Source organism: Pyxicephalus adspersus, chromosome Z (genome assembly GCF_032062135.1).
Source record: "Pyxicephalus adspersus chromosome Z, UCB_Pads_2.0, whole genome shotgun sequence".
In the NCBI taxonomy this organism is placed as follows: Eukaryota; Metazoa; Chordata; class Amphibia; order Anura; family Pyxicephalidae; genus Pyxicephalus; species Pyxicephalus adspersus.
Window position 1 is genome coordinate 70,226,268 of NC_092871.1, and position 19,619 is coordinate 70,245,886.

Below are 19,619 nucleotides of genomic sequence, written 5' to 3' on the forward strand. Positions count from 1 at the left end.
CCCCCCCGCCCACCCCCTTCATGATGGACACCTCCAGTGTCCACACGAGGGGGAAGAGAAGACTCCCCCAGAGCCCCGCAGTGGACACAGAGCTGTCCCTAAAACGGCCGGCGAAGGAGAAGACAACCCCCCCTTGCCTCCCGCCCAGTTCACCGAGGACCTCGCTGAGATGGTCAAGTACCTCGAGAACTTGCCCCATGACCCCAGCTTGTTTCAGCCCCCCACGGAGGAGGACACCACATTCTGGGAGATGACTGAGGAAGAAGGAACAGCCCCCCTCTTGGTGTAAGTCGTACAGCCTGCAGCTGAAGAGTCACTTTTCTCCAAACTATCATGGCTAAGATTTCAGTCTTTTCCATCAATGTGAGGAGCATAAGAGACCCCGTCAGAAGTCAGACTGTACTCAGCTTCGTGGACACCCAACCGGGTGACATTGTCATGTTGCAGGAATGTGCCCTCACCCCCTCTAGGAGATACAGTCATCTGTCCTCCCAGTGGACCCAGGGTCCCTTTTACTGGTCTGGGGGTAGCGATTGCAAGTCAGCGGGTATAGCTATTCTGATCAGGGGTGGGCGTTTCACCCTTTACTCTGTCAATGAGCTCGTCTGTGGCTGACTTCTGGTCATAGACGGTTCGTGGGCAGGAGAGCCCGTTAGGCTCATCAACGTGTACGCCTCCCCTGAAAAGAATGAGCGGCTGGAGTTTTCCCAGACCCTGAGGACTCAACTTGCCACCACCAAGGTCAGTAATAATGGGCAGTGATTTCAACTGCCCAATAGAGGAGGATGGGCGCAGCTCTGGCATCATGGCAAAGTTGGGCATTACCTCCCGCCTTCTCAAAGAGATGGTGGCGGAAGGCTCCTTAAAGGACGCCGTGGGCTCCATCGGAAAGGGGCGCAGTAAACTACTCCTGGTGCTGCCCGGATGGATCTGTCCGCTCAAGGATAGACTTTATATTTACATCGAGAGAGGTAATGTGCAACAGCCACTCCATAGTTCCTTGCTTCTTTTCGGACCACAGGGCTATTCTCTTTCAGGGGGACCTCGGCAAGGGCTTCGGCCCAGGCCCAGGCTCCTGGAAGCTGAACTGTGCCCTGCTGGAAAAGGAGGAACTGATGGAGGAACTGAGGGGTGGGTATGTCAGCTGGAAGGATGACAAGAGACATTTTGAAAAGGTAAGTGATTGGTGGGAGTTTGTGAAAGTCAAGCTCCACTCTGCTTCTTTCAAGCAAGGGGACGCTAACAGGTGTGTGCTAGGAAAAGGGATATCAAGAGACTGCAGCGTGAGCTGCAGTCCTTGCAGGACCTCTACCACTGTGGCTGGAACATTAGGCGAGACTTGGAAGAGACCAAGAAGCGCATGAAAAAGCACTTTGAGGAGGACGCCAGGCGCATCATCTACCGTTACTAGGTGGAACATCTTGAGAAAGGTGAGTAGTGCAACTCTTTCTTTTTTCAGGAAGCTACACTCCAGCTGCGGGACTCGACCGGAACACTCAGGAGAGGGAAGTCAGAGGTGATGGAAGTGGTCAACAACTTCTACCGGACCCTCTACTCTCCCAAAGAGACAGATGACGATGCTGCGAACAGATTCCCTTCAGGTATCACTAATACCCTTGTTCCTGCAGGTGCAGCGTCCACGGACACCCCCTCACTTTAGAGGAGCTGTCCTCTGCCGCTAAATCCTTTAGGCAAGGTAGGACCCTGGGTTGCGACGGTCTCCCAGCGGAGCTCTATGTAGCGCTGTGGGACCTCGTAGGCCTAGACCTACTCGAGCTGTACGAGGACATAGTGGTGGAGGGCAGAATGCCGCCATCACTGAGGGAAGGCATGATCACCATCTTGTACAAGCGGAAGGGCGAGAAATGTGACCTCAAGAACTGGCGTCCCATCTCTCTCCTCAACTTGGACTACAAGATTGTTGCCAAGGTACTGGCCAACCGGCTAAAGAAGGTTATCGGACAGATAATCTACCTGGACCAGACCTGCAGAATCCCAGGGCGCAGGATTGCGGACAGCCTTGTGCTGGTCAGAGACACGGTCCACTACATCCAGCACTGCAACATCCACGCCGCTCTGGTCAGCCTGGACCAGGAGAAGGCTTTTGACCGTGTCTCCCACGGGCTCATGCTTAGAGCCCCATGTAGGTATGGTCTCGGTGAAATGTTTTGTTCATATGTTAACCTGATGTACCTTGACATCCATAGTACAGTGCTGGTGAACAGCTGGAAGACTGACCCCTTCCCGGTCCTCTCCGGGGTCAGACAAGGCTGCCCTCTGTCACCTCTTTTTGTCTGTTGTATAGAGCTCTTCGCCGAATGCATCAGACAGAACTCAGAGATCAGAGGGATCACCGGACCAGGATCAGACAGAAGGGACGTGAAGTGCTCGCTCTACATGGACGACATAATGGTGTTCTGCGCGGACAAGCGCTCCATCGACGCACTCGTCCAGATCTGTGAAGACTTCGGCCGAGCTTAGGGGGCAAATGTCAACAGCGGGAAGTCGGAAGCCATGCTCTTCGAGACTAGGTACCTGCCTTCCTCTGCATCCATCCCCTTCAGCATCCAACCAGACTTCATCAAGATCCTTGGCGTCTGGTTCAGGAAGGAAGGAGGAGCCCTGAAGTCTTGGGGAGAAAGGCTGTCAAAAATGAACCAGAAATTCGGCCTCTGGAGCCTCAGAGACCTTACCATCGAAGGGAAGACACTGTTACTCTGCATCAAAATCCTTCCTGTGTTGCAGTACCTCCCCAAGCCTAGACGCCCCGCACCAACATCTGCAAGGACATCACGAGGGCGACATTCCACTTCGTCTGGGGCTCGAAGATGGACCGAGTAAAGAGAACAATGATGTTCAAAGAACATCAAAAGGGCGGCAAAGGAGTTCTGGACATCCCAAAGATGCTGAGAGTCTTCTTCGCCTGCAACACTGTAAGAAGGACGTTGGTGGATCAGTCTTTGACCTCTGCAGGAAACTCCATGTCACGTTTCTTTTTCCTCCCACTCTGGAGGAGCCTAGGATGGGACATGTGGGACAGCTCCGTGCGGTACAACTGGGACACCCCTTAGTTCTACTTGGACACCTTCAAGTTCATTAAGGAGAACGAGCTGCAAGGCGTCAGGCCTGACCTGTGGAAGGCGAAGACGATCTACAAGCAAATCCATGGAAAGGACTCTATGGAACCTTTTCCGGGTAGGAACGCAGTCACCTGCGAAGAAATCTGGACCAACAAAGGATCCAAAAGACTTACCAACAGGCACAGGGCCTTGGCCTGGATGGCGGTTTAAGGAAGACTACCCCTGAGGACTTTCATGCACGCCAGGAACTCATGTAGGTACAGACACTGCCCCTTCTGCGTCATCGAAGAGGAGACAGTTTTGCATGTCTTCTGACAGTGCCCCTACACCCAAGCCGTGTTGAAGACCCTGGAACAGGAACTGAGCTGATTCGTCCCGAGAACGTCCATTACATACTGTGCTATTCTGTATGGTCTGTTCCACGGCAAAACCACGGAAGAAGTCCAAGGAGCTTGGAGGATTTTGAACTGTGCTAAGGACGCTATCTGGTACGCCAGGAAGCGCCTTATCCTCCGGAGGGAGAGGATGTCCATCGAGGACTGCCGTAGACTGGCCCTCAGTCTGCTCAGAGACTATCACCTCATGGACTTTCCGGAAAGTCCAAGCTCTCTTTGTAAAATGTTTTATGAACTCTAATAAAGCTTTGGGCCTGTGAGTTCCTCCCTGTTAAAACGCTTAAGGACTTAAGGATGGTTTCGGCGCCGCATAAGCGGGTGAGCGTGAGTGGAGGCTCCTGCACTTCCCAGCTAAACCGTGTTTCCAAGGCAGCCTCTGAGCTTTTGATACCCTGCACTCACCCACAGATGTCTATGGGAGTAGCTGCTCCTCCCACATGCAGACATACCTGGATCGGCTCTCCGCTGCATCACACAGAGGTTCAATGGGAAAAGCTGACAAATCACGATCCCAGAAATCCAAGATGGCCACTGACATGTGTACAACACAGGGAGCAATCCCTGCAGCAGTCTCTCCAGTTCCCGCTGAGCCTTGTGATCCCTCCAGCATTGTCGATGCGGTGGTGGAATTATTGAAACCTACATTACAAGAAACTGTGGAAGCAGCGGTAAGTAAAGGCATTGAAATTTTGAAACAAAAGTTAGGAGTACAAACTCAGAGGCTTACTAACGCTGAAGATAGAATTTCACATTTAGAGGATGATTTGGTGTCCACTCAAAAACATGCATAATGTTATTGGAAAATCAAAATGCCACTTTTTTGGAGAAAATAGATCACGTAGAAATAATTTACGTATTATTGGCTTGCCAGAATCACTTAAAGCAGAGCAATTAAATAAAACATGTTCTGAGGAAGTGCCTAAGTTTTTGGGACTTGTTAATGTATGCAAAGTGGAAAGAGCCCATCGAATAGGTCCTATTAGAAAAGAAAGTAATTTATCAGCAAGGCCAGTGACTGCTAGATATCTGAACTATAATGATATAATAAATATAATGCAATCTTTTCATTCCAGAAGACAATTACAAATAGAAGGTGCACGTATTATAGTAATATTTGCGAACTATTCTTCGGAAGTATCACGCAAAAGGAAAATGTTTATTGGAGTTTGTTCTACTCTATATCGATGTAAGTTGCGCTTCACACTGGCTTATCCAGCAGTTCTACATTTTACAGATCCTCAAGGTCAAGACCACACTTTTACAGCAGCAGAGGAGGCAGAAGCTTATATTAAGAAATGGGATACACCTGAGGCTGTTCTGAGAAAACCACCTTCCACTTTGCAGCAATCAGCACCCATAGTGGAAAAAGTTTCAAAGGCTTTACCTCCTTCTCCATTCAAGTCCCAGGAAGTTATTCAAACAAGTCTTAGTTCTCACTAGTTGAAGAAAAATAACACAGACACTAAAAGTAAAAGGGACACCTAAAATATAATACATTTTGCTGTTTTTTTATTTTTCTTTCTCTTTATGTTTTTTTTTTTTTTCAAAAAACTTAAATTATTTATACACACGAAATATAGCAGGCTTGCTGGGGTGATATGTGCCTCAATAGCGAAGCAACTCAAAGAATAGATTGAGATGGCTCATGGGGAAAAAACGAAAGACAGTGTTTTTGTATGTCTTTTTTTAATTTTCTTGTTCTTTTTTGTTTGGTATGTTAAGATGTGTAGGTTCATTTTTTGGATCTCAGTTCTCAAATATATATGCTTTTGATTACTATTTGGTAAAAACTAGATATACCTTTAAGAATGTGAATCAAATGTGGATGTGATTTAAAATGTGGATTTCCAAATAGCACAGAATAGCATTAATTATCTGGGTAGAAAAAAATTGGAAGATTGCCCTCTGTGTATAAACAATCCCCCTTTGTTCTCCTAAATAAGGGAACTTAAACAATGGAAATATTTCCCAATATCATTTTTGGGACATTGTTATCTTATGAAGGTGGTATCCTTTGCTAAAAGATTATACCTATTAGATACTATTCCTTTAATTTTGAAGCATAAGGATGTTATAGCCATAAATATAGCTTTTTCACAGTTTTTATGGAGAGGTAGAAGAGCAAGGATAGCACTGGTTAAATTATATTTGCCAGTCTCCGCAGGGGGGGGTGAATCTTCCAAACATCAGATTTTAAAATTGGGCCTGCATTACAAGACACGTGGTGGGTTGGATTAAGGATTACTCAAATTATTCCTATACATGTTTGGAAGCAGAAATGGTCCATCCTTGGGATTTGAAAGCTATTCTGCATTGCAAAATTCCATCCTTACCTAGATATCTTAGACAAAATATTTTATTGAAAGACACTATTTTGGCATGGAGAGAACTTAGAAAAAAATGTTCATATCAACACATTTCTCTAAATATCTACCTATATGAGGTTACCCTCAGTTTCCTCAAGGCATAAATCAATCTGTCTTTACATCTTGGAAACAGAAAGGATTGGTCAATTTTGCAGATCTTTTTGACTTTGGGGTTAGAAATCCTATGAACTTGGGAAATTTAAAAAATAAATTCCAGCTTTCAGTAGCATAAGCACATCCCTTACTATAGACAGCTACAAGCTTTTGTGAAATTGTTGATAGATAGACCAGAGGAAGCTTTATATCCAAATAAATATGATTCACTTCTATCTTTATCACCGCTAAGTATTTCTACGATATATGCATTTTTACTAAAGTAATTTACCAATCCATTATCTACCTCCAATGTAAAGAAATGGCAGAATGATTTCCAGGAAAGGAACTTGGTGGATAAGATAATACAAGGTTACACTACAGTCAGAGGTAGCATTATTAATGAAGTGTGGAGAAAAACCCAATTTATGATTATGCATTAGGCTTTTAAGGCATTTAGATTTTCCCAAAATGCAACTCAAGCTGGACAGTGGAATTTTGAATGCCCTAAGTCATAGCCTCTTTAAGTCATAGGTTATGGATATGCCCCGACATTTCAATATTTTGGCAACAATTGTTACAATTTGTGCAGTAAATAGTAGGCACACAAACACCTTTTTCTCTGTGTATAGGAATGGGGCCTATTAGTATCAAACAAATAGCTTCATATACTCTTGTTAATAGAAGAGTTGTAGATAACATACATATAATTGTTGATAGATAGAAAGACACATGGTATCCTTTAATTTACATGTGTAGTCGAGCCTGCACACTTGTAACCAATCTGATTGTGGGAAGGTATGATGATGGAAAGTAATTATGACTCCAGGACCTATTAGGATTGAAGCCCAATACCACTAATAAATAATCATGTTGGTGATGTTTAAAATATGGGGTATTGCTAAAGGGAGTAAGAGGCTTACTTGTGAGTACCATGAGCTGATCCCTCAACCAGTAAAGTGCCAGCACATCCGCGTGTGCTGAGGGCGCGCTGGAGGCTGGGGAGATGCTGCAGCATGCCTAAAAAGGGTGAGCTTCCAGCGGCTAGATGTACAAACACACGAACAGACACGCCCCCATAGGGCGTGTATGTTTTGTGTGGACGTCATGGGGGATTCCCTAAGGCTGAACAAGGGCTCCTTATCCTAGGAGCAGGACGCGAATGGTGTCGTGCAGAGTTGGATAGGTGATCCGCCCTAATGGGGCTGGGGCACTACAGGAGGTCTCCGCAAGACCTTGTTCAGTCTGGAGGGATCTTCAGTTTGGGAGTCAGTGGGAAAGTGGGAGGTGTGCTTATGGGGTGTGTGAGTGACAATCTGGGTGCGGTACAATATAGTTCAATCTTAGAGTTTATGCAGAGCATGTATACATGGAATAAAATAGAACATGAAATATATCAGCAGTGATAACTGTATATAGTGCGATTTTAGCGTATACAAAGCATATATGAATGAAATAGGATGAAACATAAAACGTGATATAAACAGTAATGACTGTTACGGTACTTCAAGTAACAGTATAAATCACATCCTAGAAGCAAATATGCATATTCAAAATGTGTGTGTATACATAACAGGTTGGATTAACAAGGTATATGAGTCTAATAAAGATAATGTATCTTAAACACAGTTTGCCAAATACTCAAAATATATTGAGTATTAAAATTAAGTAGACATGAGATGAACTACATATACATGTAGTCCACATATATATGCTAATGTGAGCATATTGCTCTACATAATTTAATGGGGTAAAGGTGATATAAACATGTCATACATATTGTAAAATACAAATATGTACAGACATAATAATCATATGGTAGTACACATGAATCAGAACAACTTTATCTCAGTGTTGGTATGTATGGATCTAGTATATAGTATATGTTGCAGAAAGGATTATAGAAAATATTTATAGCTAATGCTGTAATTCAGACCTGGGTATTATGTAGCTTTTAGTGTAATTATCCATTTAGTTTCTATTATAACTCAGAATTTGCGCATCACCTATAGATTTTAAAGTATAGGCGTGCTATAGCTGTTCAAATGGTCGGTAATTGGGTAATGTATTTTTACATGGGAACATTATAAGAGTTGCAGCTACCACTATGCCTGCTGCGGCCTCAGCTGAATCGTGTCCCCTTTGTGGCATGCATGTCCCAGCAGGGGCTGGGCATGTCTGGGCAAGTCAGTGAGCTGAGGTCAGAAATAGGTATAGAAGACGAGATGGACCAGGGGCTTGTCTCTAGTGTGAAACCATCTTATTGGATAGTACAGCTAGGCCATAGTGAGTCTGTTTTGAGCTAAAGATGAGTAGGCGCAGCTGTGCTAATAAACCGTGTGATCAACACAAGAACCTAACCAAGAGGGTGAGATTTGCTTACAAATATTACTTTGGATGTGAAATTAGAGATCAGGATAAAAGCTTGGCACCTCATATCTGCTGTCAGGTATAATACAAAATGGTTGAATTGGAAAAAGAATAAAATTACTTTTGCTGTGTGCCTCTTGTTTGGGTGAGCCAAAAGACCATCACTCGGACTGCTACTTCTGTATGAGAAAAATTGCTGGGTTTTTGAAGAAGACTAAGTCAAAAATCATCTACCCTGATTGTGAATCTGAAGCCAGTACTACATGATGCAGAGAATCCAGTGCCAGTCCCTCCTACATATGTTGATACTGACAGTGACATGTCGAATGAGGAACAGGAGGATGATGTTAATGAATGTCATGAACCCCAATTTGAAAAGGGTAAGCCACATTTTAAAAGCCAATCAGATTTAGATGATCTAGTAAGGAACCTGTCTTTGTCAAAAGAGAAGTCTGAACTGTTAGCCTCCAGATTAAAGGAGTGGAATTTGCTACAAAAAGGGCAGAGGACAAAAGAAGCCAATGGGGATGTAAACAAGAATGCAAGAATGGGGATGTAAACAAGGGAGTGTGTGAGTAGAGAATCTGTAATTGGTGTGCGTTGGATCCTGGATAAAGTGGTAACCTGGGGCTGGGCTGGTATTGGAGTGTTTAAGTGTATGCGTTGACAGTTGTGGATGTAAATACTAATAATAAAAATAGTGATAAAAGTAAAAATAAATGTGGGAATGAAAATATGTAATGGGAGTGTGAAAAGTATGGAGTGATAAACCACACATAGCAGAGCAACCATTATGGAATATATGTGAGTGTGTCACATTATAGGATGTACATTACTTGTACTAGATTAAACACAATAATCAGAGCAAATATTAAGATATAAAGATACAGAATCAAAGCAGGAATTGTTACGATTTAAGCAGGTAGCAATATAATAGAAGCACAAAATACATTTATATTACAATGGTGTCTATGAACTATATTGAAGATATACATGGGAAGAAGTTTGCAATGTAAAGTGTAGGTTCCTCATACTCAACTAACCTGAATGTATAGATATCAGATAAAAAATTAGGATATGAAGGTTTGAAATAAAGTGTCACACTTACCTGTTCCTCACTAAAAACACAGGCATCTCTCTCCTGCGTATGCAGTCAGTTCTGTCGCTGGGCGTGCCTCTGTTTCCAAGCTTTATCAACTCTGGCCATGCCGCTGGCCAATCAGAAAATAGCCTCTTGATCAGCCCTGGCTTTTTAGTTAGGACTGTCTCCCTGTGCATGACAGTTTGCACAAACCATGTATACACCTCCCAGACTGCAGAGGACTCCAACCAACTACTCGCCCAGAGGCTGGGTGTCCAGGAAGCCACTCAAATCCGGTTACAGGCAATATTGAAGCCTTCCTGAGCCTTATTAGGAGGGTTTTTGATGAACCTGCCCGTGCCTCCTCCGCAGCCAGCACGCTCCTGTGCCTCCTCAAGGGTTGCTTACTGTGGGACAGTATTCTGTTAAATTCTGTACTCTGTGCAGCTGAGCTTGCCTGGAACAATGAAGCGCTCCACGCTACCTTCTAGCAAGACCTTTCTGACCACATCAAAGAAGAATGCGCTGGCCGAAAGATTCCCACTGCTTTGGATGACCTGATCTCCCTGGCCACCCAGATCGATATCCGTTTCCAGGAAAGTTTCCAGGAGAGATCTCGCTCAAGGAAGGTCTTCTCATCTCGATTAGCTCCATCTTTCCAGCATCCTCTGGAACCTCCAGTCCCTGCTGTTTCTCCATCCTTGGAAGAACCGATGCAATTGGGCCGCTCACATCTGTCTTCTGAAGAAAGATCCCGGCGCTTATCTACAGGCCTCTGCATCTATTGCGGGCAAAAAGGAAACTTTATTAAACTCTGTCCACACAATCTGGGAAACTGCAGCGGCTAGTGTGCTCCGAGGGTGGCATGCTAAGTCACTCTTCTCTCTCCTCCACTCAGAGCCTATCTTTAACCATTTGGCTTCCTCACAAAAAGTCCATGCTAGCCTTCAAGGCCTTCATTGATTCTGGGAACACAGGTAATTTCATTTCTGCTTTCTTGTCAAGGACTTTGCCTGGCCTATAAAACCTTTGCCTCAACCCCTGCGAATCTCTTCGGTGGTTGGAACCATTTTGCCGTGTGGACTAATTCGTTTACAAACTCTGCCCATACAAATGTCAGTGGGTGTGCTTCATCATGAGACCTTAACTTTCCTCGTTCTCATCCAAGCCTCGTCTCTAGTCATCCTTGGCCTCCCATGGCTTCAACTTCACTCTCTGGTAATTGATTGGTCTTGTCTTAAGGTATTGGCCTGGGGCCCATCTTGCCACTCCCAGTGTTTGATCAAGGTCAAGCCTCTCAAGTCGCTCACTCTTTCCACATCGGAGGATGCTGTTTCCATCCTTACGCAGTACATGGACTTCCAGGATGTGTTCCCAAAACGTGAGGCTGAGCGACTTCCTCCACATCGGTCCTTTGACTGTGCTATTGACCTCTTACCGAATTCTACACCTCCTAGAGGTTGGGTATACCCCCTCAGTCTACCTAAGACCAAGGCCATGAGTGAATACATTACAAAAAATCTGCAAAGGGGTTTTATACGCAAGTCCTCCTCTCCTGCTAGTGCAGGGTTCTTCTTCATTCAAAAGAAAGATGTATCTCTTCGCCCTTGTATTGTGGTCTGAATGCCATCACTATCGCTACCCACTGCCACTTATCCCTGAGCTCTTTGACCGGCTCTGAGGGGCCCAGGTCTTTACTAAACTAGACTTCCGAGGCGCCTATAACCCTCTCCGGATCAAGGAGGGGGACGAATGGAACACAGCATTCAACACCAGAGATGGGCAATTATGAATTTCTAGTGATGCCCTTCGGTCTCTGTAATGCTCCCTCTGTCTTCCAGCACCTTGTCAATTATGTTTTTCGTGACCTGTTGTACATATGCTTTGTTCTTTATCTGGACGACATCTTGATCTTCTCTCCTGACTTGCCCACCCATAGACAGCAAGCCCGTTGGTTTTACAATGGCTCAGAGACAATCAACTGTATGTGTTGCACCTCAGGATTGTTTATAGATATTTATAGATATATGTGGAAAGATATAAATGTATATATAATGTATGTGTATAGGTGCAGGAATGTTGTGTTCTAACATGGAACCTGTTTTTCTTTGAACTGGCCATCTGGCCTCCTAGGGGGTCTCCAATTCCAGGACTTCACAGAAGTAACAAAAGGTAATAAATACCAATACAGGGTTTGGTTTGCCAAGGATCAATAAACAAACAGATGATAAAACAGATGCCAGGAAACAAGACCTTTTCTCCATAACAAACAGATCACAAGCAGGGCCTTCAAGGGTCAGTAAATCCATCAAGATGACCCAGCTGGACCTTTATGGACCCCTAAACTTTGATTTCAGCTAGAGATTCACATATCAAATTTAGTTGGGAGGTCCATAAAATTACATTAACCAATCCCAATCTAGTGGGGTGTGTGTCAACTCATGGTCATCGTACAGAACACACCCACTAACCAATCCAAGAGTCCCCAATGTTACCTAATGGGACTTAACTATATAAAAGGGGAGCTGGGATAATAACAGGCAGTTCTTAGGGAATCAGGCACCTGGGGTACCCATCAACATCTTTACAGGTAGCTATAAGACATTCCTGAATGCATTCCTATATTGTCTATTATAAGTCTATGTTTTTATTGTTATATTGTTTTGCTGTATTGTACTAACCATTGATAGATTATCATAGGGGGTTTACTACTAATAATCTTATTTCCATATACTGTATATATTATTGATTGCAGTTCCTCTATCTGTATATCAAACAATATTGCTGTGTATTTTATGTTTCACCTTGTTTTCTTAATTAAACTGTTTGAGTGACTAGCTATCATTTGTGTATGAACCTTCTTTTTTTGAATATCTATATCCATTGATAGAGGATATAACATCCATATTTATGCAGATAAAGCTTCCAAATCAACAGTGGCGACCATAGACTTGGGACACAAATTAGTGGGTTCATTCAAACAGCTTCTTTTTTTGTTTTATGCAAAAAAAGAATTAGGTGAATACAGGCTGAATCAGCCATTCAGACAAGTTGAGACCACACTGATATTGTATGTGATATTTTATGCTGTGTGGGTATTGGTAAGAGGCCATACATCATTGCATGCTTGCTTATTTGCTGTATTTGCAATACTCCACATATGTATCGAAATCCTAAAATAAAAGTGTATTGGATGTACCTCTATTAAACCGGTTTAAATTAGCAGGGGAGGATACACTTGGATATATACACTGGGATATATATATTATACTGGGAACCCCTCACTGAATTTTTTTTCTTACAAAGTTGGATAAGAAGTTGGATTAATGAAATCTGTGAACTATTGTGTGCTGTTTTTAGTAAAACCCAAGATAACTGGATGTTAATGTTCACATTAATTGGTGAATTCAGTTATTAATAGGATTGATTGGTGTACTAAAGTCTCACTACATATAGTGAGATTTTGGATTTTGTTTTGGATAAAAGTACCTTAAATTGATATAATTTGAGCATGACTCAGATAGCCATTACACTTTAAAATTTTTGTTTCATGGTCAGCAGTGGTTAAGTTTTATTACTCTGTTTAGGCGGGAATATTTGTTGCTGTAGCTCTTTTGTTCCCTGCGGATTTATGATCCTTGATATCACCCCCCATTGTTAACTATTTACTATTTACTGTAAACTTTTAAGCATAAAAGCATCAATTTTGCCTCAGTTGCTAAATTTAAAGAGTCTCCATGGGCATATGTGCAAAAACTATTTGACCAGCAAACTAAAACCTGTAAAAAGAATAAAAAGTTAAAAAGCCTAGCAATGGCAGGTATGTATGAAGCCTGCATGACCATGAGTGCCAGAATTAATACATTAGAAGACCTGGTACAAAGTTCTGAAGAGAAAATAATAAAAATGAAAACAGCCAACCAAGATTTACTTCACCAGTTAAATATCACCTACACCTTAAATGCGATGATCAGATCTTCTCATGAAGAGCAAGGTAAAAATTATAGATCTGCTCAAGGTGAATTAATTAAATACAAGCAGTTTTTAGTGAAATCTGACAGTGAGTGTGGTCACCTTACTAGTGCCTATAAAGTTGCTCAAGTCAAATCAAATCACAGAAATAAAAAAAAGGCAAACCCATTGACCACACCAAGTGCAAGCAGAGAGAGGCACAGATGATACAAACCATTAATGTTCTGAAAGGAAGGGTAGCCATTGCTAACCAATTGGACAAAGGTAAAAACACTGCACCAGCTTGTGCAGATGACATGTCCATCAGTAAGGCTGCTGCCATTGCCAAGAGTAACCAGCAAATGGAAAGAGAGAACAAACCATTGCCTCTGGTGAAGGATCAAATTGTTAATAAAATAAAAGGTCCTTCTATATCTTCAGGCAAGGAGAGAGTTGTACAACCCCCACATGCAAATGAAACTGGTCTGCCTTGTTTGTATAGTAAGACAGGGTCGTCATCCAGTGTTTGTAGGTAAGGTCAGAACTCTAATAAAACCATTCCTTTGTACTGTAAACAGTCATCAAAGGCTCTGGATATTCCAGTTCCTCAGCTTAAATCTGTGTCAGGGGTAGGTAAATGTGTTAATGCCTTTCACAAGATAAGATGCTATGCTTGTGTACTATTCCATCATATTGTCATATTTTGTTTGTCCCTTTGTACTGAAAAGAGGATAAACCAACATCCATATAAAACATACAGACGTGATACTGAGGTGTGTTCACCACGTTGGGAGACCCATCCTCATAAGCACAAGCCAGGGGTCTCTCTCAAAAATCTAAAGGCATAAAACAATTCTTTACAGGCTGAGAATGACCAACTGAAAACTCAACTAAATAGTCTCTTAGAAGGGTTCAGAGCTTTTAAAAGAGAGTACAGGGAAACTTTAAACTGTAGAGGGTCAGGAATAGGTGACCAAGCTGTTTGGAACCTCCAACAGAAAGTAAAGTGTTATTAATCAATTTGGAAGTTTTTGTTTTTTAGGAAAAATAAAGATCAACAATGGAATCTCAGTATGACCCCGACAGGTAAAACTAGAGGACCCTGAAGCACACAGTACTTGGCTTTGCTCTATTTTTTGTGCCGTGCTACTTAGTGTATAGCGCTGTATAATATGTTGGTATTACATAAATACTGTTTAATATTAACAATAATTATTATTATTTTAATATTAATATATTATTTCATTTTAATTTTTGGTGTGTTTTAAGAAGAAGCCTCTATTTGTATATTTGAAGTCAGGTTGGAAAACAATTCAATTTTTTTTGGTAGCTGTATCCTTTCTAGTGTTGGTTGAATAGCTCACTATTCAATTTGTCAGCTATTTGCTTGAATAGAGCAAAATTTTTCGGGTGGTCAAATTCGAACACCAATAAAGTCAATGGGGGAAAAATTTGTGTTTTTTTCAGGACTGTGTAGAGCTTCTACAGCCTCCAAACAGATGTAAAAAGATACAATATAAAAGGATACATAAAAAGATACATTGTAAAAAGATACATTGTAAAAGGATACATAAAAAGATACATTATAAAAGGATACATAAAAAGATACATTGTAAAAAGATACATTGTAAAAGGATACATAAAAAGATACATAACACTATTACATACCCCTGTACTTTACATAAATATTAAAGAGCACCTGTCACATTAATATTAGGCTAAAGCTACGTACACACTTCCAAAAATTATCATTAGAAAACGAACGATTATGACCGATCAACGAATATGCACAATTATACTTGAACAATCATATTGTGTACAATTCTATTCATGCTGTAACAATACGATCGTTCAAATATAACCCACCAACAGTGTCCACATGCTAGATACAATCGCTTGAACGATGCAGGGAGTGACATATAAAGGAGAAAGTGTACCGCAGAAACATGCACGATCACTGGACTACCGTACACACGATAGATAGTGAGCGATCGTTGGCCAATCAGATCCGCCGTGACGGTCATTAATTTCCAACGACATTCCTCGTTTGTGGATGTCATTTGTCACTTTTTTTAGAACGATTTTTGGACAATCGATTGTATGTTGGTCGTTCGTCGTCGTTTCCAACGATAATTATTGGACATGTGTACGCAGCTTTAGTCTACACGGACTGTTTCCCTAGCATTTAACCTGAGGCTTTTAAAGCCCATGTTTGAAGTCCTCATGCATTCCAAAAGGCTAATCTACATCAGAACGTTTCCTTCAGGCACGTTTTTGAGCTTTATCTTAAACGTTGCTTGCAACTTTTAAAACATTGAAACGCAGGATAAACGCAAGAAAACGCATGTAAACGCTCCCATTGTACTCAATAGAGGCTTTTAGAAGTGTTTTTAAGCTTTTTATGAAAGCTTCCATTGAAAACAATGGGGGCTTTAATAAACTTTTTTAGCAGGTCTCTGGAATCTGGAAGCCCCCTTTAATAAGAAGACTCCCAGATCTCCACCACCCCACCCTGGGGAATGAGTACATTGGTACATAAAACCCCTTTACTCATTCCCTGAAAGGGTTAAAATATGTGTAAAAAAATTAGACGAGGCTTTAATGTTAAATTATTTTATTAAATGTGCGTGTGTTTGTGTAACTAAACTTTTTTTTTTTACAGGTTATCCCAATGACAGGATGATTCCCATGGCTGCAATCAAGACATGAGCACAGCCATGGGACTCCTCCTGACAGTGAGGGACAGTGAGCACATACTACAGCTCCTCTAGGGCTGCGGGAGCAATCAGGGGAGTGGAGTTGTCAGCAAAGCAGAGCTCCGCTGATTGCTCTGCTCCCTGATTGGCTGAGGAAAGGGAAATCTCGATGATGCTTGAGCTGTCATCAGGGTTTCCTTTTTCTCAGCCAATCACAGAGCACTAGAGATAAATGGGCACAAGGCTCCCCTTTCAAGTCTAGTGTTGAATGGCTGAGAAACGTAAAACCTCAGCGAGCCTTGTCCTCATTTAACCCCTAGTGCCATGCGATCCCTCACTGTCAGGAGGACTCCCATGGCTGTGCTCATGTCATGATTCTTCAAAAAAGGTGTGCTATAGGGGATTAGTTGTATATTTGATTAGAGACTGAAAAAAAGTGATGCAGTTGTAAATACGTGAAGACACATGAGGGAAGAATATCAAGTTTAGGGATGCAAATAAGCGCAATCTTGTAAATACAATCAAATCCCTGGCTCTGTGAATATCCCTGGTCAGACACTCGTGAAATCTAGTTGGTTCCTCAAATCCTGGTATAAAAGCTGGATTACCTTGCCAACGGAGTGTGAGGTGACATCAAAATGCCTAAATACTTAACATCATCCCACACTTTCAAAGAATGCTGTATGATAGGACTACCTACATTCTTGCACATATTTGGAGGAATCCAAATCAGGGTGTCCAATGCTATAGGGAGCATCTAGTATGCCTCCAAATCTACTCACAAAGGTTTGTGAACTTTAGCATGGTAAGCAGAGGAGCCAATAGTGCCGACCTGTAATAGTACAGGATATTTGGCATTGCAAAACCTCCATAGGCTTTAGGTAAATAAAGTATGCGTTTAGACACTCTTGGTCTGGATCCCTACCATACAAAGTCCAGTAACTCAAGGGAGCCAATGTTATGTAATAGAATCACCACCGGGAGATGGCGAAACAAATACAGACGTTTTGGAAGAGCTGGCATCTTCAAAACAGCTATCCCACCCAACCAAGAAACCTCTCTTCCAAGACTCCAGGGATGTGTTCACAAAGCCCAAGATGGACGCATAATTAGCAGCATGCATGGTGTTATTTGAGGCTGTAAGAAAAATCCCTCGGTAGGGTAGCTTAGTTAATTCCTATTTACAAGGGAAATTCACTTGCAATTGGGCCTGTATTTCTGGTGAGAGTGAAATATTAAAGGCACTAGATTTATTGTAATTCACAGAAAGACCGAATAAGAAAGAAAAAAATGATAACACTTGGGTAAGATTAGGTAATTTAAAAATTATTGGATTTGTGGGAAAAAGAATGACATTGTCGGCAAAGAGACTCATTTTATGGTGATAACCACCTTCCTCCAAGGGCTCTATTGCCAAAGCAAACAACAAAAGTGAGAGTGTACCCCTAGCAAAGGGAAAATACGCCGATTGAAAACCTGCATTGTACTGAGGCCCTAGGTTCAGTATATAGCACTTTAACTCAAAGTAAAAAAATAGTTTAATTAGTTAGAAAGAAGCAGTAAAGCACAATTTGTTGCAATGCCAGAAAATTAAATCATGCTGGTTTACCAACAGATTATCCTTTAATGGTCACTGTAAAAAGTTCTCCTTTTTAATACAACAACAAAATACAGAGTGGTATGCATTCTAAAACATATTTTTTTCAGCTATTCTGTTCTTAGCTGTTTGCATGTAATGTACAATTCAGCTGTCAACAGCTTTTGAAGATCTTTTGAAGTTCGGTATGCAATATAATGGATAAGAATGAGCTCCCTGAAATGACACTTGTCCTGTAGTTTTGAGCTATATTGTACATTAAGTTGTACTCCCAGATACTGACAATTATGTATAAAAATTGCTTTAAACAGATGCATGACCATAACACAAACAGCCTATTCCTTAATTTTTAGACATTGCAGCATTCCCCATTCTAATGTACATAACGAAAGATATTGTCCTTGAACATGTTTGTACAAATTCTACTGTAAGGCTGGATGTTAACTTTGAGGATACTGCAAATTAAAAGACAGTTTTTTATATATAAATGCATCTGGCATGTTCATATTGTTTGTGTGGACTTTTTTTTGTCATTGTTCTACCTGTTCTATGCTTTGGTTGGTATTTTTACTGTATGAACAAAGTTCAAAGAGAAAACTTTAAAACTAAATATCAGAGTGACATTTTCAAACTTGTTTACCACTGCTTTAAGGAATCTTCACAGCTAGCGCCAAACACAACAATAGCTTGGAAATCTACTACATACGGTATTGTTTATTTGAAGATGCACTGCAATCAGAAATGACAGTTCCTACATCAATTTAAAGCATGTCTCTAGCCAACATATATTTATTTCTATAGACGCAAGCAATGGTTATTTTAAATAGACTAGGGTTATGTTCAGACTGGCAGTGAGGTGGCAGAGGAGGTACTGTTTCCTCTTACCCCTGACTTAATTCCTGGACTGAGACACTGCATGTAGTTTCTCACCCACGGTCACCCATGAAGAATGAGTGCAGCAGTGAACAAGTTGGTGTCACTGGCTGCTATTCCACTCCAAGTACTGGTTTTAAGCCAAATTTGGGCATTTACACTATTTACTAGAGCAGTGGGCACTGCCAGTGTACACATACCGTCAGTTTGGTATGTATGTCTTACATTTGAGGAGGATATTTGACAACCTTCATAAACACCTGTATGATATCATTAGGGGCTCCAAGCTAATAACTACTGTCATGGAGCAGTGATCAAGTAATTGTGCTTTTGCACTTTAAAGGATTTTTTTTTTTAAATAATACAAAATTAAAAAAAAAAAAAAAAACGTAAAAAAAAAACAAGGCAGTTGGTGTCATCTTAGCAGTGCCAGGTTGTTACTGAACTGCTATTCCTTGGCATTCAAGCTGGAGCTTGTTTAAACAATACTTTCAGTGGTCTGTTATGTTATTATTGTTTCTCAAGTGATGATGCCCTAATTAGAGTGTATTATGTTCCATCATCAAACACACTTACTTGGTCTAGACTTGATGAAGGTCTGAACTGTTGAACCTGTGCCAACAACAGCAAGCAGTGGAAAAAACTAGTCACCAGCATTGCATGTATGGGGATGACTATCTTGGTACAGGAGCAGGATTTTGCTCTCTCTTGTCAAAGCTAAGATATATGTTGTTTAATGACCAATGGTGTATTATTTATGATGAAGCAGGAGAAAAGCAAAAATCACAGAATAAACCAAGCAGAAGCAGGTGTGCCCATGTTCTGCAAATCCTTAAGGTACAGTTTTCTCTCCAGAAAGGAGAACAGTGAGCAGCACATGGGTGACTTTACCAAACCTTACTCCAAGCAATCCTAAACTAGCAGCCAGAGGCAGTGCTGCCTTATATATACAGTTATGAAGTTCAAGGCACAGGAAGTCTACTGCTGATTTTCAAGAGGGGTTGAAGGTGAAAGGTACATTTTAGGGTATTGTAAAAAATACTTACCAAACCAATATGCAATTTTGGCCTATCAAGGGTGGAAAATTGGATTAGAAAATATTTATGCAGGACAAACA

General features: G+C 41.6%; 1 long non-coding RNA gene across 1 annotated transcript in view; it reads right to left on the bottom strand.

The window, feature by feature from the left end:
- LOC140343084 (uncharacterized) overlaps nucleotides 1–4,099 on the bottom strand; it is a 6,981-nt gene extending 2,882 nt beyond the window's left edge. Inside the window, exon 1 of the long non-coding RNA XR_011923249.1 lies at nucleotides 3,925–4,099. This is a non-coding gene — a long non-coding RNA (uncharacterized lncRNA). The remainder of the gene's footprint in view (nucleotides 1–3,924) is intronic.
- Nucleotides 4,100–19,619: the final 15,520 nt, after the last annotated feature.